The sequence below is a fragment of the Harpia harpyja genome, chromosome Z, assembly GCF_026419915.1.
Source record: "Harpia harpyja isolate bHarHar1 chromosome Z, bHarHar1 primary haplotype, whole genome shotgun sequence".
NCBI lineage: Eukaryota > Metazoa > Chordata > Aves > Accipitriformes > Accipitridae > Harpia > Harpia harpyja.
In genome coordinates this window covers 63350669-63372561 of record NC_068969.1, presented here as the reverse complement: position 1 = coordinate 63372561, position 21893 = coordinate 63350669, and the positions used below count along the sequence as shown (strand labels likewise).

Here is a 21893-nt window from a genome sequence, read left to right as displayed (position 1 = left end):
ACATAAATACTAAGAAGCAACAAAAAGAAGCCTGAAGAGAAGCATTAGACAAATGGCCAAGAAATGGCCATCTCATAAGCTTTATCCTCAAAAAATCTCTTATTTCATTGCAAATGCAGGTATGGTATTGAAAATTCATGGGACAGTGGTTCTTCAGGACAGGTATTCCGCTTTTGGCTACAACCAGAAGCCAATCCACGCTTGGCTCTAAGAAAGCAGTCCAGGCAGCAGTTCTCCTCTCTCCCCATTGGTACACTAGCCATTGCTTTAACTGCAGAGAGAGTAACTGCTCCAGGGATACTCCCTCTCTGGAATCGAGGGGACAGAACTCCTTAACTGCCAACAGCTCCACAACCAAAACACAGAAATAAAATGAGGTCATTGTGTATCTGCATATGGAGCAGATCCATTTTGTTCTGAAGGATCCACTTAAGTGTTACTGTTCTCACTAGAAGCCCTCTACAACTGACCTCAGCATGTCTTCCTACAAACACTTTCATCAAGCCTCCACACCATCCTGCATGTCACACCAAGCCACGTGGATGAGAAGAACCAGAAGTGAGGTTGTACCCACACTTGGACATGCTTTTGGACTTAAGGAGGGTTATTTGAAACTGCAATAGCTCTGTCTAAATAACTCCATCAGTAGACAAACCTTGACGTTTACTCTGCACGCAAAGTAGATGGAAGTGGGTAAGATATATTTTAAGCTAACAAAGATGGCAAAAACATTTTTAAAAATACCTGAAAGAACCCAGAAGATTCAAGCCCTGTGATGGTTTAAAATACCCAACAGAACTTTCAACCTGATGAGATACAAACAAAAATATGCAATATAATGTGCCTTTTAATTAATCTGAAAACTTCAGAAGTAATGTTCTGAAAGCAAAGGAACAGTCATCTGGCTCACAATGTTTTCAAAAAAGAGAAAGAATATTCACCTATGGTAATGACAAAGACACACATGCTATGTTCTACAGTTCCAAAGCAAAGAGGTACATAATTGAAATTGGTTTTATTGATGATTATAGAACCACTTAAATAAAGGAAACAAAGTTTGACTGAAAGGGAAAGAAGTTACAAACTTCCCAACTTAGTGCTTTTCCTAGAGGTACACATAAATACTTCAGGTAGATAAAGTGTCATTGAATCCTCCAGTTCAAGAGGTTTTAAAATACAGCAGGATTACTTCAAAGCACAACCATATATTCTTTTTTCTTCTTCTTACTAAAGGAACAAAGATGGAAACAAGCAATTGAGAAAAAAAACCCTAAACCACAAAGACCATAGACTCAACTGTTGTAAAATTGTGTGTCCTCAGATTTATGCTGCTTGAAAAGGACAGGAAGCATCTTTTCAACTACACATGGAGAGGAGACATGGACAATCACAGAGATAAACAACACATGTCTCTTTTCAGTAAGAGTCCAGCTAAATGAACAGCCCTTCAGACACAGCATTCAGCAACACCACTTGCCAGTCAGGTCAATCTCCTCCCTGTTTTTTCATCCCAAAAGAGGCATACATGAACCTCATGACACCAAAATACATAATACAAAGAGTATTTTGAGGCACTGCATTTATATTAGCTAACATCCTTTAACACTATGGAAGAGAAAAAAGGAAGAATGCAATGTGTTTTGTGGTCAGTTCTAGACTCTTTTTCCCTTTAAAACTCATTTCAATAAAAGGCATTTGTACTTTTTTGTTTCTTGCAACCAGCATTCATTCAAGCGTGGGTTCTTGTTTGCAGGAATGTATGCAGAGTGAAAGATTCACATTAATTTAGGACTTCATTGACAAAAGAGTCTATGCCAAAAGTATACAATCAGTCCTGCAGAAATTTCATTTTTCCTTCTGCTGTTTATGGAACACCAAAGCAAGACAAAAGACAGTATCGGATGTTTCAGGTTTCCATTCCGTTATCACAAGTCATTTAAGTCAGCGGAAGTGACTTGCTCTCAGAGAGAGAAAAGACTGAAGTATTCCCCTGGTTTTCAGACAGCTTCAAATTATTGAACAAAATCTGAAGACTCACAACCTGTAGGCAATATGTAAGGAACAAAAAGGCAGAATTAAATATATCAAGTAGCAATACTGACACCCTATTCCATGCAGTTACTACCTATTTATTTGACTCATGCAGCTTCAGGCCACACTGTTGAAGGCTCCCTCTGTGTGAAAAACAAGGTGAGTGAGTCTGCATCACGGAGAACCTTCTTCCTTTAGCTGGTAATGGAGAAGCACAGGAAGTGAAGTAGCCTGGCTCCAGGTTGCACAGCTGGTCTGTGGCACAGCCAGGAGCAGAAGCTGGTTTCCAGTCTCCAACCCTTCGCCGTTATGGCACGCTACCTTTCTGTGCCACTGTCCCTGAAATCCCAGTCCTAACTTCTCACAACTACAAATGAAAGGTTCTCCAGCACAGTGGAAGTTAAAATTTCAGGAGCAGGGGTAAATCATACACCACACACAAGGATATTACTGATGCTCTTTATTTATCTTCATATTTACTTCTTAATTGGAGTTGCCATTTCCAGCTTTCTGCACAGAATCCAGGCCTTTTGCTGAAGAATTTAGGTCAACTCAGCAAAACGTCTGCAGAGCTGAGAAGAATACAAGGGTAGACAGAGTTTAGGGATGGTGAACATGGTCTAACCCTCATATTGCTCGAGATCACAGTAGGAGGAGGGACATGGAAAAAAGGGTGACTATCCAAAAAGGGAGCTTTATATGGGGGTGAGTAAGGATATTTGTTCTGAAGGATTGAGAGCTAGAAAAGCTGAAATTCTTACATGGCTTGAAAGGCTTTTCTCTTAATACGATTTTGCCCAAACTGCTGAATCCTTCCACTCTTTTCCCAAACTTTTCTAAATAATGGGCAACATATTAATAATTCTTCTGTTCTAACAAATGTCTGGACAAAAAACCCATCAAAACTTACCAGAAGTCATCAAAGGGAATCTTCTTTATAGCACCTTAATAAAATTATTTGTAAGAGGAACACTCTAAGTCTTCTTCAATGTCTTCTGTATGCAGGAGATATTCATGACCAAAGAAGAGGAAGTTTGATTTAATCAGACTTCTCTTTCACACGTGCTAGCTAGAGCCACAAAGCGTGTGCACACTTCCACTCCACACTGGCTAACAAAATTTATGAGAACAAACCGAGCAATTAGTTTTCACATGCTGACAGTTGCACCTACCCTTCATTGTTAGGACATTACCACAAACAAGATCCAGGTATTTTAAGGATTTAAAAAAAAAAAAACATTCAGACTGTAAGAGAACCAAGTCCTACAAAAACTTTAGGCTACAGCATCACCTTCAGTGTATGTTCAACTAGCATGTAAAGCTAGTATGGTTTCTCTGAAAAACTTCAATAAAATAAATGTCCCAGTTTGAGAGTCTGGATGTCTAAGAAAATACAACTTTCCAAAAAATGGGATTAGCCTGTGCCGACAGCCATGCACAGCCTACTGAGAACTCCTGATACTGTTTAATGTGAACCTGAACTCTGCAGAAGGAGCTCACAGACAGAGCAGTCTCTGTAGTAATCCAAGATACTGCTGGCATTCCTGTTGAAGGAAGCATACTGAGCATGCTTCATCCTATGTCTGCAGAGCAGAACCAGCCTGAGCTCTGCCAAAAGCCAAGTGTGTCATGGGCAGCTGTGACTGTTACTTTTCCTGGGCAAAGATACAAAGTGGTAGCACCTCTTCTTTGTTTTTTTTTTCCCCTGTAGCTGTCAGCTGAGACATACAAACATGCTTGCTGCAGCTGGAAGAAGCCTCCCTAAAATCCAGTTTGCGTTTACAATGAGAAGCATCTGGGGATCAGTTTTTTTTCTGGAAACTGCATCTGCCCACTCCATGCAGTCAAAAGTGTAGGCTCCAATCTTTTAGCACACCAGCTTGAGGCAGCATACAGACAGGTAAGACTGTGCACAGCTGCTTCACACCAGGCCACTGGAGGAACTCTGACCTCCCACCCTTGTCAGCCCAGCTCCCAGTTATCAAGCAAAGTCTGGAAGTTCTTATGACATCAGCATTTTGGGGAAGCAGGCAAAAAAGGGTTAAATCTTTCACCTTCTTCATCCCTGTCTGCCTCAGAAGTGATCAAGAATTGTATCTTCCAATTTTCTTAGACTGTTTGTCTGAGTAGTGCCACTTTTTCTTTCAAAAGATCATTCCTTTCTAATATAACTTACCTCACCTTCCAAGCTGTATTCCTGGCATTAAATCTTAAATTTCTGCTTTTCTGCCATAAGTAATTCTTCCTGGTCTATCTACTACCTCCTCCATAGGCCTCTCCTTCTCCAGGTCTTCTAGAAAGATGCAAACTAATCATCTGCTATTTCCACATCCTAACAGAGAGTGATGCTGGTGATGTGTATCTTCAAGGTAGCTCTGAAGTCAAGGGAGCTGGTCTTTCATTTCTTATGAAGATATTTGGCATGCTGGTCACTGAGCACTCAGTATGAAATAAAAGCCACTGCTTTTATCTCTTAAGGAGCACATTTTCAAAAAAGACTGCTCTGCCCATTACTCATTAGGGCAGAGAAAATAAGGGGACAAAAGGGAGGCCTGGGAAGGGGCTACAACAGTCACCACCGAGAATGACTGACAGTCATCTGGTCTTACTGTCTCTCAACCCTGCTGCTGATGGGGGGCCTCCCATGCACTCCAGAAACTGGTATCTGAGGCTGCAGAAGTCTTAAATTTCTTCCTCTTTCTTTCTGAGGAACAAGACTCCCTTTTTGGTTCTCATTGTCTGTTGCTCTGAACTCAGTAACTGATATAACTGTGGTCAGTCAAGATACTGTGTATGTGTGTGTATGTGTGTATGCTATGTCTGGATCCTCAGGAAGGCAGCCTGGTATTTTATTTTTAAACTTTGGCTCCTGTTGCACAGCCCCACATATAATGGCTCCACTCCTGAAGGTTGGATAGTCTTCTGCTATCAGTTTTCAAAGAAAAACAAAGCCATGCAAGCCAATACCACCAAGAGAACAGGAGCAAAGTTCTCTCCTAAAGATTTTTGTTCCCTCATAAAAAAACAAGAGATCACAGAAAGATTAAGCCATCAGTGTCATTCCAACATTCTGCTGCTGTATTCTTACAAGCTGCAGAATCTTGTGCAAGTCCCAGTAACTGCTGTGCTTTTAGAGATTTCTTCAGGTTTTTATTTCTAGAAATTTGCTGGAGTTCTGCCAATTTTCCCCAGCTGAGGACCAGACCGTTATGTGGATCAGTACTTACTACAGCCTTTTATTATGAAGTGGAGGGTCAAAACAGGACTAATTTTCTCCTTACCTGAAAGCAGAACCTGCAATGGATCTTCAAGGTCTCAGAAGTTGAAGGAGGCAGAACCAGACTTGCTAATCACAGGACTGGTGCTACAGTTCAACCTTCCTGAAAAGCCTGCCCTTGAGATGTGTTCCAAAGCTGACAAACTAACTTGCATCATATACCTCTAGCCACCTGCAGTACAAGATCATTTTGGCAGTGAAGCTTCACTGTCAAAAAAAAAAGTGGTTTACTTTTCAGCTGAGCACACAGGGGCTGTATCTGTAGGCTTGATTACTAGAAGAAAGGAAACGTTCAAGTTAAAGACAAGAAGGCTCCTTTGCACCCATGCCTGGGACAAAAGATTTTACACAGAATATGGGAGAGAAATGGAGAGGGAACTGTTTGCCAAGAGGAAGTTACCTTCTTACCCTAACTTTACTTGCATTTCACAATGGAATACAGCCACTAATCTCAGTGTTACTTACAGGTTAAATTAGTCATCATTCCAAAACCAAGAAACAGAGGAAACAGCTGACTTCTTTCTCCTTCTTTATTCCTGAACTGCTTTGTTCTTCCATTGACTTCTAACTCCTCCAGTTAGAATACTGCAATATAGAGTTCTGAATCTTGAAAGCAGTCTTCCAAAACTGAAACTACAAATTAAAAACTGAAAACAATTTGTCAATTGGGGAATCAAAACTCTCCTTCATCCTGCTGTAGTAATTAGTTTATAAAGTTAAAAAGAAAAGCATTTACAGTGAGGCCTCTACTGCAGCATGACCTTCGAAACCAAGCTAATGTACTATTTTTCCCAGAAGCTGACTTGTTTGTGCATCAGTTATCAAAAAAAGAGGCTCTAATGATAGTGCTTATTGTTAAAGTCTTTCATTAGCACAGAAGACAAAAAGAGTTAATCTCTGTTTCCTAGATTTATCATCCTTAACAGACCAAAGTCTAAGATTTTGAGAGGTGTCTAACAAAGAACTGAAACAGATTACTACTGAAAGGGTCAAGACCCTTGAATCTACTGAAATGCTTTCATAATATAATTGGTGGGATATCTCTAATAGAAAGTTAGGTTACTCTAGGAAATTGACATGTTGACAAATTCTGAGTGGGTTTTTATGCCACAACCACCTCTGTGGTAACTGCAGGACCAAAGTCTCTAGTTCTTGTCTGTAAAACCAGGACTGAAGTTCTGGGTGACCCAAGTGCTGGGTTGTAGAGTCCGAAGGAAGCCAGAGGTCTTCTGCCTGGAGGATTTACTGATCCTTTAGAAACCACAATGGAAAGTCTATAGTAGCTCTGGCAGGACTACAAAAACCCTGTTCCACTCCTTCTTTTCCTCTATTGACCCAACAGGAAAATACATCTAATTTGTAAGATGAAAGCAGCTTCCACCAACCTTGTGCATAGATTCCACTTTGAGAACAAAATGCAAATCATTTGTCCATAGTTTTAAGCCTGAACCAAGGAAATGGAGGAAAACCCGCTACAGATAACCAAGCCTAAACTGATAACTACAAACCTGCTGTCATCCTTAGCATTTCACTTAACTTGGTTATTTGCTTCCCTTTTCTTTGCCAGGTGAGAAAGAGTCTTCTTGCATGTTCTGCTAAAACTCAATCACCTCCTTAGACTCCCTACACCTTCAAGTTACAGCATTCCCATCAGGTGTTCTTTAAGACAACTAATCCCTGACCTGACATGAGATAACAAGTGGGAGTCATCTTGCTGAAAGTTCACTTTCTACAACTAGACAGGTGTCCACGTCCAACTGAACGGTAACAGTCGAAAACCTGTCTCCCACCACAGCATCTGAAGAGAAACTACACTTAGTCTTGATGCCTTAGGACTTTCTACAGAGTCCATTAGTTATTCCATAGCTCTTAATCTTTTTCCACTGTTAAATTAGAAATAAAGAACTATTTATATAGCAAACATTTTCTAGTCTTAGATTCCAGCCACTGCATCTTGTTACAGCTTGGTACCCATTCCAGACTTCTATAATATTGGACATAACCTGGCAAATTAACTGCTTTTAGTCCTCTAAATGTCACTTCTGAAAACCTCTGAAAGGGAGGAACAGACTGTCTGAAAGCTCCCACTGTGAAGCACAATTTTCCAGACTTCAAATCATGACTATCCCCAGCATTGCCATGGTCATTTTTACAGACATGCCAACTTCAGGAATGGATTTAGTATTCCAAGAGTGGTACTTGCACAGGTCAGCAGAGGGATGACAGTATCTCCTGTGTTTATACATCTAAATGCTGTACTAGTCCACTTAGCTATTCTAACCATTTTGAATAATATCTACTACTTTGCAGGATCACTGTTTTCTGATTTAAAAGGAAGACAGGACTCCTAAAGTTCACATAGGCTACAAAGCCAAGACATTTCTTGAGTAAGTCACAGAGCATTTTCTTTTCCACATTTTCTGTCCATTACAGATATAAACTGAATGAGGAGCTTTTAGGTCTGATGTATTTTTAAATAAAAATTACTGGTGCAGAGAACAGAAGGAAAAAGAAAAAGTCTCTTTAAATCCTGTCAGATACCATTCTTGTCTGACCTGTGGGATGCTTTTGTTTGCAATGGAATGGGTCCAAAATAAAAAGGAAAACCCTTGCTTTTCTCTTTGGGATCAAGGGCTCTCAAAGGCACAATACTGGTGTTATTTGTTTGATCTATCAAAGCAAGGTCATTACCTACATTGGTCATGGAAAGCCCCAAAAGTCTTTTCTGATACACTAGAAAAGCCAGTGGCCAATAAGACCCATCATTCCTCTGCACTCTCTGCATGAGATTTTCTCGTCCCACAGTCTCCTTCTCCTGGAACTGCAAAAGCAGATGCCTCCATCTGGATGATCCCTGAGGAACTGACCTAATTCTCAAGCCCTTTTTCTTGGAAAAAATAAAGTACAAAAGGTGTTAGACTCAGATCTAAAGATTGTACAAATACATGTTTTGATGATTTCCCTTCTTCAGTTCGACTCATTTGTGAACATTTGATGACAGCGCAAAAATTTGCTGTTGTCTTTAAGTATAACAGGTAAATTCCAAAATTCAACATTTGGCCACAGGAACTTCAGACATCCACCTTGCTTGACCTGATGGACGACTGAGAAACCAAGCACACTGCTCTTGTTCAAAGTTTCATGCAAGTGAACCCTTCATGGTTCCACTTTTATTTAGACCACAATATAGCCTTTTTTGTGAAAACATTATCAGCTTTATGATTGGTACAGTGCTCTGACTTTTCAGAAAACAGTGATTGGTCCAACTGTCTTATATTTTAAGGAGTTCTATTATTAAGAAAATAATATAAACATCCCACAAAACAAAGATAAGATCTGCTTAATATAAAGTTGGGAAACATAACAGCTTCAAAGGGTGCTTTTCTGAAGATCTCCAAAACTAGCCAAGATCCTCTGCTGTGCCTCCTATTTCCTGAAGAGGTGAGTAAGCAGAAGATAGTAAGAAATTCTTCTGCAGCCTTCACCAGTAGACAATTGACTTTTTATCTCTGCTTAGCACCAGGCTGATACTGTTCTTTCAGAAAGCGCTCACTTTCAGACCCAAATCTTTATCACTTGGGAGAATGCTCCTTGATTTATTTGTGAGATTTATGTCCACCCTGGAGATCTTTCCTCTTGTCCTCACACCCAGGCATTGTTTGAAAGCTCACTGAACTTTTTTCCATCAGACGTTTTTTTAATATATGCATTTTTGATCACCCTGTCCAAATAACACCAATTTAGTTTAGACATGGTGTAACTGTGGTTGAATAAAGGAGGCAAAGCAGCTAGTATCATTATTTCCTCTCCCCAACAGTACTTCCTCTAGGGCAAAGCAGCTGGAAACCCATACTGAAGGTTCTGTTGGTCAAATCCAGCATGGCACATCCTCTGGGATGGGTTTTAACCCTCTCCTAAGAATAAAGAGAGGGAATTTTCACAATTGCTTTTGGATACTGGCAGCCCAGTCACCATACATTTCAACACAGGCTTCCACTCAAGGAGCCTGATGACTTTCTGACATGCTTTATGAGTAGGCTCCTAAAGCAGCATCTTCATCCCCAATGCACAATAGTGATGGACTCTGTCAGCATCCTGTTGAACTAATTACCTCTCTTTTGAATTGACATAACGTTCTGGACAGTATGTGGGAGAACGAAGGATGGAAGGCATCTCATGGATCAACAGGACTGGTTCTGTTATCACAGACACAAATCTAATCTCCATTAACTTAAAGAAAGAAAAATAGCATGCTTGCTAAAGAAATGACAGCTATGGGTCTCTGAGCCAAGAAAAGCTTGATTTTAAAGAAAAAGAGGAAAAAGAAAAAGAAAAAAAGAAGAAAAAGAAAAAGAAGAAAAAGAAAAAGAAAGAAAAAGAAGAAAGAAAAAGAAAGAAAAAGAAAGAAAAAGAAAAAGAAGAAAGAAAAAGAAAAAGAAGAAAGAAAAAGAAGAAAAAGAAAAAGAAAAAGAAAAAGAAAAAGAAAAAGAAAAAGAAAAAGAAAAAGAAAAAGAAAAAGAAAGAAAAAGAAAGAAAAAGAAAAAGAGAAAAAGAAGAAAAGAAAAAGAAAAAAGAAAAAAAAGAAAAAAGAAAAAAGAAAAAGAGAAAAAGAAAAAAAGAGAAAAAGAAGAAAAGAAAAAGAAAAAGAGAAAAAGAAAAAAGAAAGAAAAAGAAAAAGAAAAAGAAAGAGAAAAAGAAAGAGAAAAAGAAAGAGAAAAAGAAAAAGAAAGAGAAAAAGAAAAAGAAAGAGAAAAAGAAAAAGAAAAAGAAAAAGAAGAAAAAGAAAAAAGAAAAAGAAGCAAAAGAGAAAGAGAAAAAGAGAAAAAGAAAAAAAAGAGAAAAAGAAAAGGAAAAAAACTCCAAATTTTCTCATTTATAGAAAAAGTCTTAAATCATTCTTTACTGGGAGGTCACAGTTAATTGGATTTCTACACCCACTGAGCCTCTTTCAAGGTAGGCTTGGTCCCATATTCCAGGCCTCGAACGTTTAATCAGCTTCCTAGTAACAGTTAAGATTTTCTAGGCAGCCTATAGAAGAGAAAGTACTCGTTCAATACCAGTAGTCCATTGCCACACTTTCCTGTTACAAGCTTGTCAGCTTGCCAATGCAGAGAACTTCTAGAACTCCTGCTTGCTCTCTTCCCACAGAACACAAACCAGCATATTCCTTCAGAAGCTCTGTTCAACCTCCCTTTCTTCTCTATGAGCCTGCATCTTTGAGACAATGGATAAGAGGAGGCGGACCACTTCCTCCATTCATTTGCTCAGCCTGCTGAAACGTCAGATCTGTCTGATCTTGCAGCAGAAGCATTATCCTTTGTTCTGGTCAGGTTGCACAAATAGCTGTGCTTGTGTCAATCCCCAGAGCAGAGATTTTTTCATGGCCAATATGATTACAGCTCATGCAACACATTGGGTCCTACTAAAAATGTTGCAGTTCATTTTCCCCCAGATCCAGGAGTTCTCCTACAAAAATACCATTCAGTGTTAACACACTGAGGAAGAAGAGGAAACTGTAATGCTGTCACTACAGGTATCCTAGCTAAATAAGACAAAATATTCATAGCCTCACCAAATGAGCCCAGAGGCATAAGCAGCACATGAAGGGCCTCGAGTTGAAGGAGTTACAGGGATACAAGACGATTATGACTCCCAAGACATCCCACCAGTTCTCTGCAGGTTAGGCACTCCCCATGCTGATCAGCAACAGCTGCCTTTACAGGTCCTTACAGCTTATTTCTTCCCACACAGACAAATTGGGCTGGCCCCAGCCACCCCCACCGCTGTGGTGACATACCTTTGCCCAGAATTCACACCTGGACTGCTTGCAAGCCATCTGCAACTGAAGAGACACAGGTTAGCCACTGCCAGGTTAAATGAATATTCAAAGCGGTACGTCTGGTAAGCAGTTCAGTTTCCCACACTGACAGAAGAATAATAAATCACCATATCTACTGATAGAGTCATGAGCTCTCAAAAGGTTACAAAGCATGGCTTTAATTTTCCGTTCCCCCTGTTCTACCATAATGCACACTACTTACGAAAACAATCCCTTCCTTTTCCTAGGGCAGAAAATCAAATTAACCAGAAAACACAGCCCACAGGTTCTTCAGAACTTCAGCCTGTCAGAAAGTAGTCATTCAGGTTGGAGGTTGAACTTTATCTAGTACCTCCAAATTTCTTATATTTTTGCCTAAGTGTAAGTATGCATGCTGTGTCGTCTCTGATATCAGGTAAAAGCCTGAATCCCCATTTCTGGCTTCTAGCCAGGATTTAAAGAGGAAAAAAATTTGCTAATCCATGGTTTGCAATGAAAAAAACACCTACCACGGGGGAAAAATCCTCCTGCCTTTAGCCAAATCTAATCTAATCTTTCCTCACAGCTGTAATACCACTGAGTGCTTCACTCCCTAACTTTAGCTTCACATATGGAGCACAGGGAATTACTGATACAAACCTTTTGTACAAGGCCAGTCTGAAAAAAATACATAAATGAGTCTGATTAACACTCCTGAGTTTGCAAGCAGAACCAATACAGTTCCATGAAGGTATTGGCATTTTTAGTAACTACAATACCCTCCAAAATGCAACAGCATTATATAGTTTCTGTTTTGTAAAGGCTTTGACTTTCCTTCTATTATCCCAGTCTTGCTTTAGCACATATTTTATATTAGAATGCGTTCCAGGAGGCATATGGCAACAGAACTAGGTCAACCATTAACCAAATAACAGGAAGCTGCTCTGCAGAGCACACCCTTCAAAGCTTGCTTAATGAGCTAGCTCTTCAATGTGTCCTTCACTGAGGTTGAAACTAACAGTTCCACAGGATTTTCTTTAAAGCCACAAGGTCACCCAAGTTAGGCAGCTACTGGACATGACAGGCTCTGAACAGCCATCCCGAAGTGTAAAGGCATCTAGGTCAGATGTTAAGAGATGAAGAATGCTCCACAGTCATGCATGGGTCATTGAACATCAGGAACCGGTTCCAATAATTTCTTCATCTTACCTGTGAGCAGAACCCATCCCATCATTAATCTGCTCCCAGAATTTCAGCAAAGAACACAGGAATTTGCCTTTGTAGTGCTTGTGGGGAAGGATACCATCACTAGAGTTACCATCTCTCTGCCTCCTTCCATGCTTTCCTTTCAGAGGATGGCAAATTACTTCCCAGATGAGAGTCAACTCCAAACACTTGTACAGTTTGAAAAAAAGGACTGATATTAAAGGTTGCAAGTCAGTCTCTGACTAAATTCGTCAGGTCCTGTTTTCCCCTTGATCTTGCTGAGATACATACAGGACTTAACATGATCTGTCAAATCAGGGAGAAAAAAATTCCAACGTCATTGTTAATACCTTCATCTGTTCCATCTCAAGCTTACCAATTGCTTCCACTAAATATCCCATTCCATGCTTTTAAGCAACCACAGATGCCCAGGCTTGAAATCTAAGTTATTAGGACTCTGAAAAGCATCAGGCACCGCAACAAGTAACAGAATCCAGGAGTAACATGGAGGTTAGAAAAAGTTCTGATTCATATTATACTGTTAACGAAGCAGCAGAGATGGCCTGATGAAATTGTTTCTAAACAAATAAAGCACTAACACTTGCCAGCACTGTACTTGAAAAGACATTTGCATACAACAGCCATTGATATCCATTGCACAACTGTTGCAATAACACGATAACTCAACAGCCATGTACCAAAAAGCAGTATCAACTTTTCAAACTCAAAAAAGGCAACATCAAGCTATGTGACTACAGTCAAATCTTGACACGAAGCATATATGTGTATTAATATTAGTCTTCCAATACCCTCAGAAAAATGGATACAGCCTCTTATCTCTTTATCATCGTCTTTCTTTTGGACAATATTTCTACAAAACAAAACATTTGGAGATCTTGAAATCATTATTTACCCAAATAAAGCCAACACCAAAAAAATCCTCTCTACACCATAGCCAGTGGTAGACTTATGTTTCTCCACCACTTCTAACAGGAAAGTGTGCTGTGAACATATATGTATCAAGAGTTTCCCCAGTAGTTCCCATCTATCCTTGTGACATAAAAAAAAAAAAAAAAAAGCCCCCCCAACCATGTCCAACAGACATTCTCCTACTAGTGCCTCCATAACTGAGAACTGCTCTGTAACCTGATGTTTATAAGATGGGAACTTAAGTCCATCTTTCTGGTGCTAGATCCTGCTGGTCTACCAGATAATAATTCCAGTTCCTAATTATCAGACACAGGAAATGATGAGGCATCCATGATGACGGAGAAAACAGTCAGTGTGTGTGATCATATGTCCCTGCAGATTGCTTTGTATCTTAAGCGACAGCTCCTTGCTGAAACAGGCTAACTCAGTGGAAGACTGCCAAGCATGCTGTGGTGAGATTATCATCTTAGTTGTTATTTATAATAAACTATCTTCAGCAAATAGCACCTTTTTCAGTATGAAAAAGTCATGTACAATGTATTTTCTTTGCAGTAAAGAGATGTTCTATGAGAAAAGGTACAGACAAAATCTAGAAGCACTACTCATTTGCATATAAAGAAACACTTCTGATGAATGCTCTCCAGTGTGTTCTAAAAACTGTTCAACACCACTAGAAAAACCACAAAATTACCAGCTACTAGAAAATAAAACCTGCAAGGGAAATTACATGGACAGACACAACAGAGCAACCATACTTTAGAAAAAGTATCTTGGTTTGCTTGCATGCTTAATACTTTTGATGCTGAAACAGCTACCACAACTTGGAGTTATTTATGGAACCAAGAAAAAGTTCTACCCTGAGAGATGGTGTTTGAGTTTCACATAATTCTTCAGTGCGATTTCTTTTCAAGTGTCCTATGCAGAAGTGCTAGACTCCCATAGCTTCAACCAAAAAATCTCCTGAATGGGGCCAATGGAGCAAGGAGGACTGCGTAAAGATGAAGTTACTGCAGAACAGAACAAACAGTCTCCACACACAAGCCACGTTTTATATGCATCCCCTCCTCCCATCACCAAATTGCAACTGGGAAAACATACCTGTGGGTTGACTACTCCCACACTCCCACTCCAGTTCTTAGGAACGTATGAAGAAAGTCATACCTTTGCAGGGCTACCACAGAACAGCATCTAAGACAAGGATTCATTCAAGGGGAGCTGTAATATTATTCTTTGAAAATCCTGCTGAACAGGCAATAGAAACCATGAGAGCTCTGATTATGAAGTTCAGCTCTGCCATGCCTGTCAGGAAGCAAGCTCTGGTATTCTAGAGTTTCCCAGGCTGCAGCTACAGGAAGATATCTCCACATGTTTTGGGGTAAAAAAAAAAACAACAAAAACCCCCAAACAAGTTGACCAGTCTGTGACTGAGCTGACAGAAGACATATTACTAGATTTTTAAGTCCACTGAAAGCTTAGCAAGCTTATTTAGAAATTCTTTTTCTGCAGATTTAGACAGTCGTGTAACAGTATTTGGCTCTTAAAAAAATGGTGTCACAGCAATCTGCTACTAGCTTTAACCAAATAGGAAAAAGAAATTCTAATAGGACATTCCTACTAAGAAGAAAGCAGAAACAATAGCTTTGTACCGTTTCTTAGTAATTACAGAGTTTCAAAGTCTACACAGTATCACTTAAAGTATTTCCTACCTTTCTGCATTTCCCAGCTGCAGTACAATGTTCTCAAATGGTTACAGCTTTTGAACAAACTGTCTCTGCACTAAAGCCAAAAGGATGTACAATGAAACTTCATCTGAAGCTCAGGACTTTCACATGACTGAACTGTTCTTTCTCCAGATCTGCTTAGCCCTTCAGCCTCCCCCCAGCCCCTTTTATAATCCATCAGACATGCTTTTGGAGTGCACTTCACTTGTTTAAAAAAAAACCAAACAGGTTCAAAACCAGAAAGAAATTAAACCCTGCCGGGCTGAAGTTTTCAGATGACAAAGCAGAAGGTAATCGTTTAATACCAAGTATGAAAGCAGCATAAAAGGACAAGATGCAGAGGGGAAAAATCTATTTCGGCTTCCTGCACTGGCATGAAATGGCTGCTTTCCTTCTTACTGCCAGCTCCCATGCTTCATGTTGACATTACACATCCTGTACTGTAGATCCACCCCCATGCTGATGCTTGCCCAACAGAATTATCTCCTGCGTCACAGCAGTGGTAACAGAACTGCTGGCTCTGCAGATCTGAAAGCACCATTTCAGTGCTTAATAGATGCAGCAACTGGACACACTACCAGATATTCTGGGTTGGTTTGTGGCACTCTCAGCGCTGTATTACTTGGCCTAACCTTCTGTTAACCAGATGGTCTGTTCTCCCCTTGGGACCAAACCATTAAACTTTATTTTATTAATTTCTACCCAAATGCAGGGACAGTTTACAGCACTTGTGTCTGGTTTATCTCCAACAGGGTTGCTAAGATGAAAAGGACCTAAAAATAACTGGAAATGCTGCTTCACACCAACAGAGAACAAGATCTTTTGGAGTAAATATTTAAGTGATCTGCCAGATGAACTACCATAGCAGTATGAACCACATGGATAGCAACTTGTATTATGTACACATATGCAAAGGTACATACTCCTGTCATTGTAAAAGGGCCTGGGCTGCATTTTCCCTGATCCAAAGCACCTCTGTCTTGAACAGGCAATTACCATATTAGTACCTATTCAAACCAATCCCTTAAAAAAAAAGTGTGAAAAGCCATGGCTTCCAAAACCACCAGTTAGTGATGGGACTCCAGAATGCATGAACATCATCTACAGGCAGCAGAGCAACATGAATGTCCTCACTAGAACACCTACAAACTCATATGAAACCATATTTCAGGAACATGCCAGCATTAATTAAAGTCAAAGTTGAGTATTTACAACATACATGCTCCCCCTATCAAAATAGAGTGAGAACGAAAGAAAAGGAGCACATGAATGAAAGTGAAAGAATTATCTAATGCATAAGCTCCTGTTGGCTCTTGCAAATCAGCTACAACCATGCCCTCACATGCAACCACAAATGAACATCTCATGTATGTAGGTGGTAGTTGTTGAAAGCTAAGGGCATCTTCTATTCAAGATGTAATTTCTAAACGCCTCCCTGAAAACTCCACAAGAATTAGTCCATGCAGCTAAGGATTTGATCTTCAAATGTTTACTCACGCAAGTAGCTGCAGTAAAATTCAAAATCAAATCACAGCAACTATTCACATGAATAAGCTTTTACAGTATAAGGGCTTTAGCCCCCATCTTCTATTATCTGCCAAATGTACTACAGCAACAAGAAAATGCAATGGTAGCTGAGGTCTGACCTATTAAAAAGCCTTTGTTAACATTCCTAACAGTGGCAGTGAGGATTTATTAAATAAATAAATAGAGCATACATGCCTACACACAAAACAAAATCCTGGGAATGTAAGAAGAATCCTGTAAAAGTTGCTGTTTTACTGCCTTCCACACAAAATAGGAAGCCAATCCACATAAAATCTAACCATAATAAATCATTAAAATCTGTTCTTCATGGCTACTACTACAGAGCAGTGCTTCCAAAGCGAGGCTGGATTCACTGTTCAGATTGCTGCATGCACGCATTTGTCTGAGGCAGTCCTCTCAATCTAAAGCTCCAAATCTCTGCAGGTTGGCATGTCAAGTATGTTTAAATAGGACAGCAACTTCCCACATGTGACTAACTTCTGATGTGGAAGAAGATCACAAACCATATTCTTCACGCCTCTCAGGCAACTAAAACACTGTTTTGGTCACCCATCATTACTAAAATTCTTATTCAGACATGAATAACCCTCCAATCTAGATGTCAACAGATCAGCAAGCATTGCCTTCAGCTCATAAGCAGACTGCTTATTTCACCTGTAAAGAGGATTAGATGTCTTCAGCACATCAAGGAAACACGCATGAGAACAGACTGTGTGGCATTTTAGCTCCATCTATCTTTAAAATTTCCATAAAATTTTTTTATGTCCCATTTAAGTTACTAACTCATCATCATATGACTGGCCTCCACTGCCATGACATACAAAACTTCAGTGTATGGTGACAGGCCCCCCAGAAAGTCATTCCACAACCTGAAACATCATCTACCCTTCAAACACACTAAAAATAGATTCCTCACCCCCTTGAGGTCTCAGCAGCCCATCTGATATTACAGTACAGTATTAACAAACCTATGTAGACACGAATTCTTAAAATAAATATCTTCAGAGATAAGACCAGAATACCAGCAAGCAAATTATATTCCTGTATACCACTGAAGTAACATGGGCGAACCTGTGGAAGCACTAAAGAACCATGGAGGGCAAGGAGCATTTCGTGTTCATTTTGCATGAGCACACCACAAGCAACCTTTGGTCAACCTGTCTGTCATCTTGCCAAGCAACTCCTGACTCAAGGCTTCTGGTCTGAAAGACATTTTCTTAGTGCAACCTCAACAGTTTTTATGTGGTTCCTTGGGAGAACAACACGCTGAAAATCTTGTATTCCCCCCCTGCTCCACAGTAGAAGGAGAGAAGCACATTTGTAGAGGGTGCAGAATGGAAAATTCATTGTAGTATGTTATCACCTCTGTAATCTGATAATTTAAAAATAATTCAGGTTTACTCATTTATTCATGCAGCTGGGAGACCCAAATATATTGACGCACTCTTTCAGCAGCTCCAGTGAGTAATACAGTTATGCCCTTGGAGCCAGGGATTTCAGGTCTCACACATGCACAGATAACCTGGCAGAAGAAATCTGCATGCTCTTGAGAAACAACAGCTTCTTCTCAGCCTATCAGGGTGGAAACACACTAGGAGCCAGCACCACCAAAGGGTTAAATACACGAATCCTGCAAGCCCTGAGCTGAGAGCCATCATACATGCTGATTCACAACATGGCCTTCAGTCATATTTACCTCCAGAAGGCCTGATAAAGTCCTCCTCTCCCCAGGTCCTGGTGGTATCGCACACTGGGCTGTTTTACACCATATGCTTGATCACAGACAAGAGAACTTGACCTCTATACAACCTGACATAGCTGAAAGCCGATATGCTTTCTCCCCACTGCCCTCCCCCAACGAAGATAAAAGGTCATTTAGACCAAAAGGAACCAGTCCACACTGACTTCAAGTTACATGAATTCAACTTTTGAGATGCACTCCTGGCCAGGAATCCAAATCCTTTCTCGCGCAGGGCTGCAAGCCACAGCCATATGAGAGGGTAGGAACAATTCAACAGTCAAGAAGCTAATTAACCAGGCTGAGAGCTGTCTGGCTGCTCTCAATTCTCCATCAGCCATTTGTTAACATTTTTACACTTGTCAAGTTATTTAGCTGAGCATGATAGAAGCACAGTTTCAGAGTCCACCAGTGCTGGAGGTCCTATATCCTGCAGCCAGAGCCACCCAGATGTAGAAAAGGAAGGGAAAAACTGAAATGCAAGATCAGAGCTTCCAATCAAATAAGGAGAGAAATCATTCCAAATTTGTTCATATTGGAACATTTATTTATTTTTCTGACAGTACAACTTTTCACACAATGCAGAAGAAAACAAGATGACTCCTTATGGCCATTGCCTTCCAAACTTTGCTGCATTACCAACTAAACTAAGTAGATATTGTATATATAGTCTCTTCTTCCATACTCACCACAAGCAGCAACACACCTGAGAATCAGTCAGAATCAGTAACATTGTAACAAAGTGGCAGGTAACCCTAGTTCCCATCTCTCAAGTGCTTGCGAACAGCAGAGCAGGTCTGCTCCAGCCTCACACACCAGAACCACTCCCAAAAGGAGGTTTTTCTTATCTACATATTGGCTTGTTTCAACACGCACAGCAACAGAATCCAGCACCAAGGTCTTAATTTCCAACATCCTTCTTAAATCCTAATTATGCCTATTTTACTGGGTAGAGGGATGGATGGTTGAAGTAATTAAAAAAAATAAGAGCAAGGTTTCAAGGGCTGTACACTAATTTTTTGGTCTCCTTAGTGTTTGGTCAGAGAGGCCTAAAACCCCATTATAAAGAGCCACATGCCCACAAATCTAACTCAGTCTGACTGGAACTGAAGTTCCAAGTGTGAGTTAAAACAAATAAATATTCAGGGGCCTCTCCAGAAGCAGTTTGCTCAACTAGAGATGCACACTCATGCCTAATTCACTGCATCCACCTCAAGACCAGCACTCCTCTAAGCTGTCTCACAAGTTTAGCAAAGACTGGACTGTCCACTTTGTTTAAAAAAAAAAAGGGGCTGGGGGGGAAGGGAAGGGGAAGGTGAAGAGGAAAGGGAAGTGGGAAGAGGAAAGGGAAGTGGGAAGAGGAAAGGGAAGTGGGAAGAGGAAAGGGAAGTGGGAAGAAGTTGTTAAACAACCACCACCAACATAAGCCATCTTCACCAATCCCTACAGAACTTCTGACCTAGAATCTATTCAAGCTGTCAATTTAAGAACAAGAGGTAGGCAGAAAGGAAAAAACCACTTTTCAGCATCATCAAATAGCTGAATTCTGGCATTCGGACCACAGCAAGGCCTTTATTAATGATCTCTTTCCCAGCTAGACACTAAATTAAAGTCTTCAGCAAGTCAAAGTCAAAGAAACGTAGATGCACCACCCTGCATGTCACACTCATGTTGGACTGAAATCTTCCAGCACATGTAGTCTTCCCTTAGCTACCCTGTTTATCTGATAAAACTCCAAGTATGGGCTGCTGGAGCACAGGTTCTGTGTCACATTCCCCCATTCCGCTCTTTGCTTTGCCAGCAATGAGAGGTCTAGGGACAATGTGTGTGGGAGGAATGTGTTTGCCTGGTTCCTGTGATAAGTAGCTATTGTATTTTGAATCCATTTGCATGACAACAGTCCAATCAAGTACGACCCATCTTCTTCCCAAAAGGAATATCCTGTGATGCCTTCTTTCCACAACCACTGATACCACCCTGAAGCAGCACTATTTGAACCTTAAGAGCTGCAAGCGGGAAGGAAGACTTTGCTCGGAAGGAAGAGTTTGCTCATTCGGGCAGTGCAAAGAAGCCCCTATTGTCCTACAAGGCCACGGAAACAGTGACCACATGTACATCAGAAGATTCCATTTTTAGCATCTTTCAAAACAAAGTCTTCTCTTTCACATTGTCACGAGCACATTGAATCCTCAGTCTTCCTATATCATTCTCTGCAATGTCTGCTTTGTTTTGTCTTGAAAAATCATTCTCCTGCCTCTCTACTCCACGCAATTGCTCTATTAGCAGCAAGTTTCCACTACACATAATTACGGCATGCCTTAGCCTACTTTTCTGTTTGCTGAATAGCTCTGCCTATTTTCTACTTGTGCTGATGCTACCATTTACTTTTCCTGACACACTAATCCTTGTATCCTTTGAAGGCCTGACTTCCTCCACCCAGCAGCTGGGGTTCTCAGGCCCCTTTCCAGAGCTTTTTAATAGCAACAGTAATGCCATCGCTGAACATCCCACTTCTTAATCTTCAGGTCAGCATAGAGCCTGTACCTGTTACAAGCACTGCAAATACACCATCCAGTGCTGCTTACCACCCATTATCTAAATGACTAGCAAGTTATTAATTGTATATCCCTGGCATTGAAAGAAGGAAAAACACAGGCACACAATGCAAGCACTTAGCTTCTTCTCCCAAAGGCATGAAATAACTCTCCAATTTTCTGCATAATCCCAATTAGATTGTTTTCTCTTCCACCACGAAGCAACATACTTCAACAACTGAGTTCTTAATTTAACTAGTTCAAAACTAACAGAAGTAGTCCAGTGAATCAAGTGTTTTCTCAGAATTATTTGTCCTCAACACACTGGCCTTGCAATGATTGCTACCCCGATAAGCTCTCAGTAAGTCCCTTCTAATCACTCATGACATTGATGCTGTGCCTACAGCTCTTTATGCTGACATTATTAAACATGTATTCTTAAAGAGACTGTATTTGACTCCACTCAAGAACAATGACTGCACATTCCGAGATGTCTCATTTCAATTTTCTTCAAATTACCAAATAAACATAAACTGATTGTTTTTCTTGAGGGATCTTACCATCTTCTACCCAAAAAGCTGCTTTTGGCCCAAGCCAAAAACCTATGGTATTCCCTGTTGACAGCAGTTGTGGAGGTCCATAATTATATCGCAAAGACTAGACAAAAATGAAGAGACTTTTCAATCAAGGGGAAATAAAAGGCATAGCACTGTTGCTAGGTCTGGGACTCATGTTCTGATAACCAATGTGTCTCAAAAATTACTACAAAGCAATTACAACCAATGATGAGGGAAGGCTCTTTTCCAAACACTGCTTAAAGAAAAGTTCCTTCAAGTAGTGATTACGCAAGGATATTTTGAGTTACTGCAGTAACACATGCTGCCTAAAGCTGAACAAAGCAACCGTACCAAGATCTTCAACTCCTGAAGAGCTGAAGAGAACACAGAAAAAATTAAAATTGTACATAAGACTGTGTGTTTCAAATATAAGACACCAGAAATAAAGACACTCCTTTCCCCATCTCAAACCCTCTCTTTCAAAGCCCTTCAGAGTTGTTTGTACTGCAACATCTGGCACAGCTTCATAAAACTCAAGAGATGAGGGGCAGACT

General features: G+C 40.3%; 1 long non-coding RNA gene across 5 annotated transcripts; it reads right to left on the bottom strand.

The window, feature by feature from the left end:
• Positions 1-860: 860 nt before the first annotated feature.
• On the bottom strand, positions 861-16431 carry LOC128137396 (uncharacterized). 5 transcript variants are annotated; one of them, XR_008233685.1, is made up of 7 exons: positions 14948-16429; positions 14340-14429; positions 13997-14248; positions 11106-12617; positions 5313-5893; positions 4208-4463; positions 861-3026 (listed from the first exon to the last, which is right to left on the bottom strand). It is a non-coding gene; the product is annotated as an uncharacterized LOC128137396 (long non-coding RNA). The 5 variants fall into 5 exon arrangements; XR_008233684.1 differs by having other exon boundaries at positions 864-4463; positions 14948-15017; positions 15268-16431; XR_008233682.1 differs by having other exon boundaries at positions 864-2603; positions 2793-4463; positions 14948-16427.
• Between the last annotated feature and the right edge of the window lie 5462 nt (positions 16432-21893).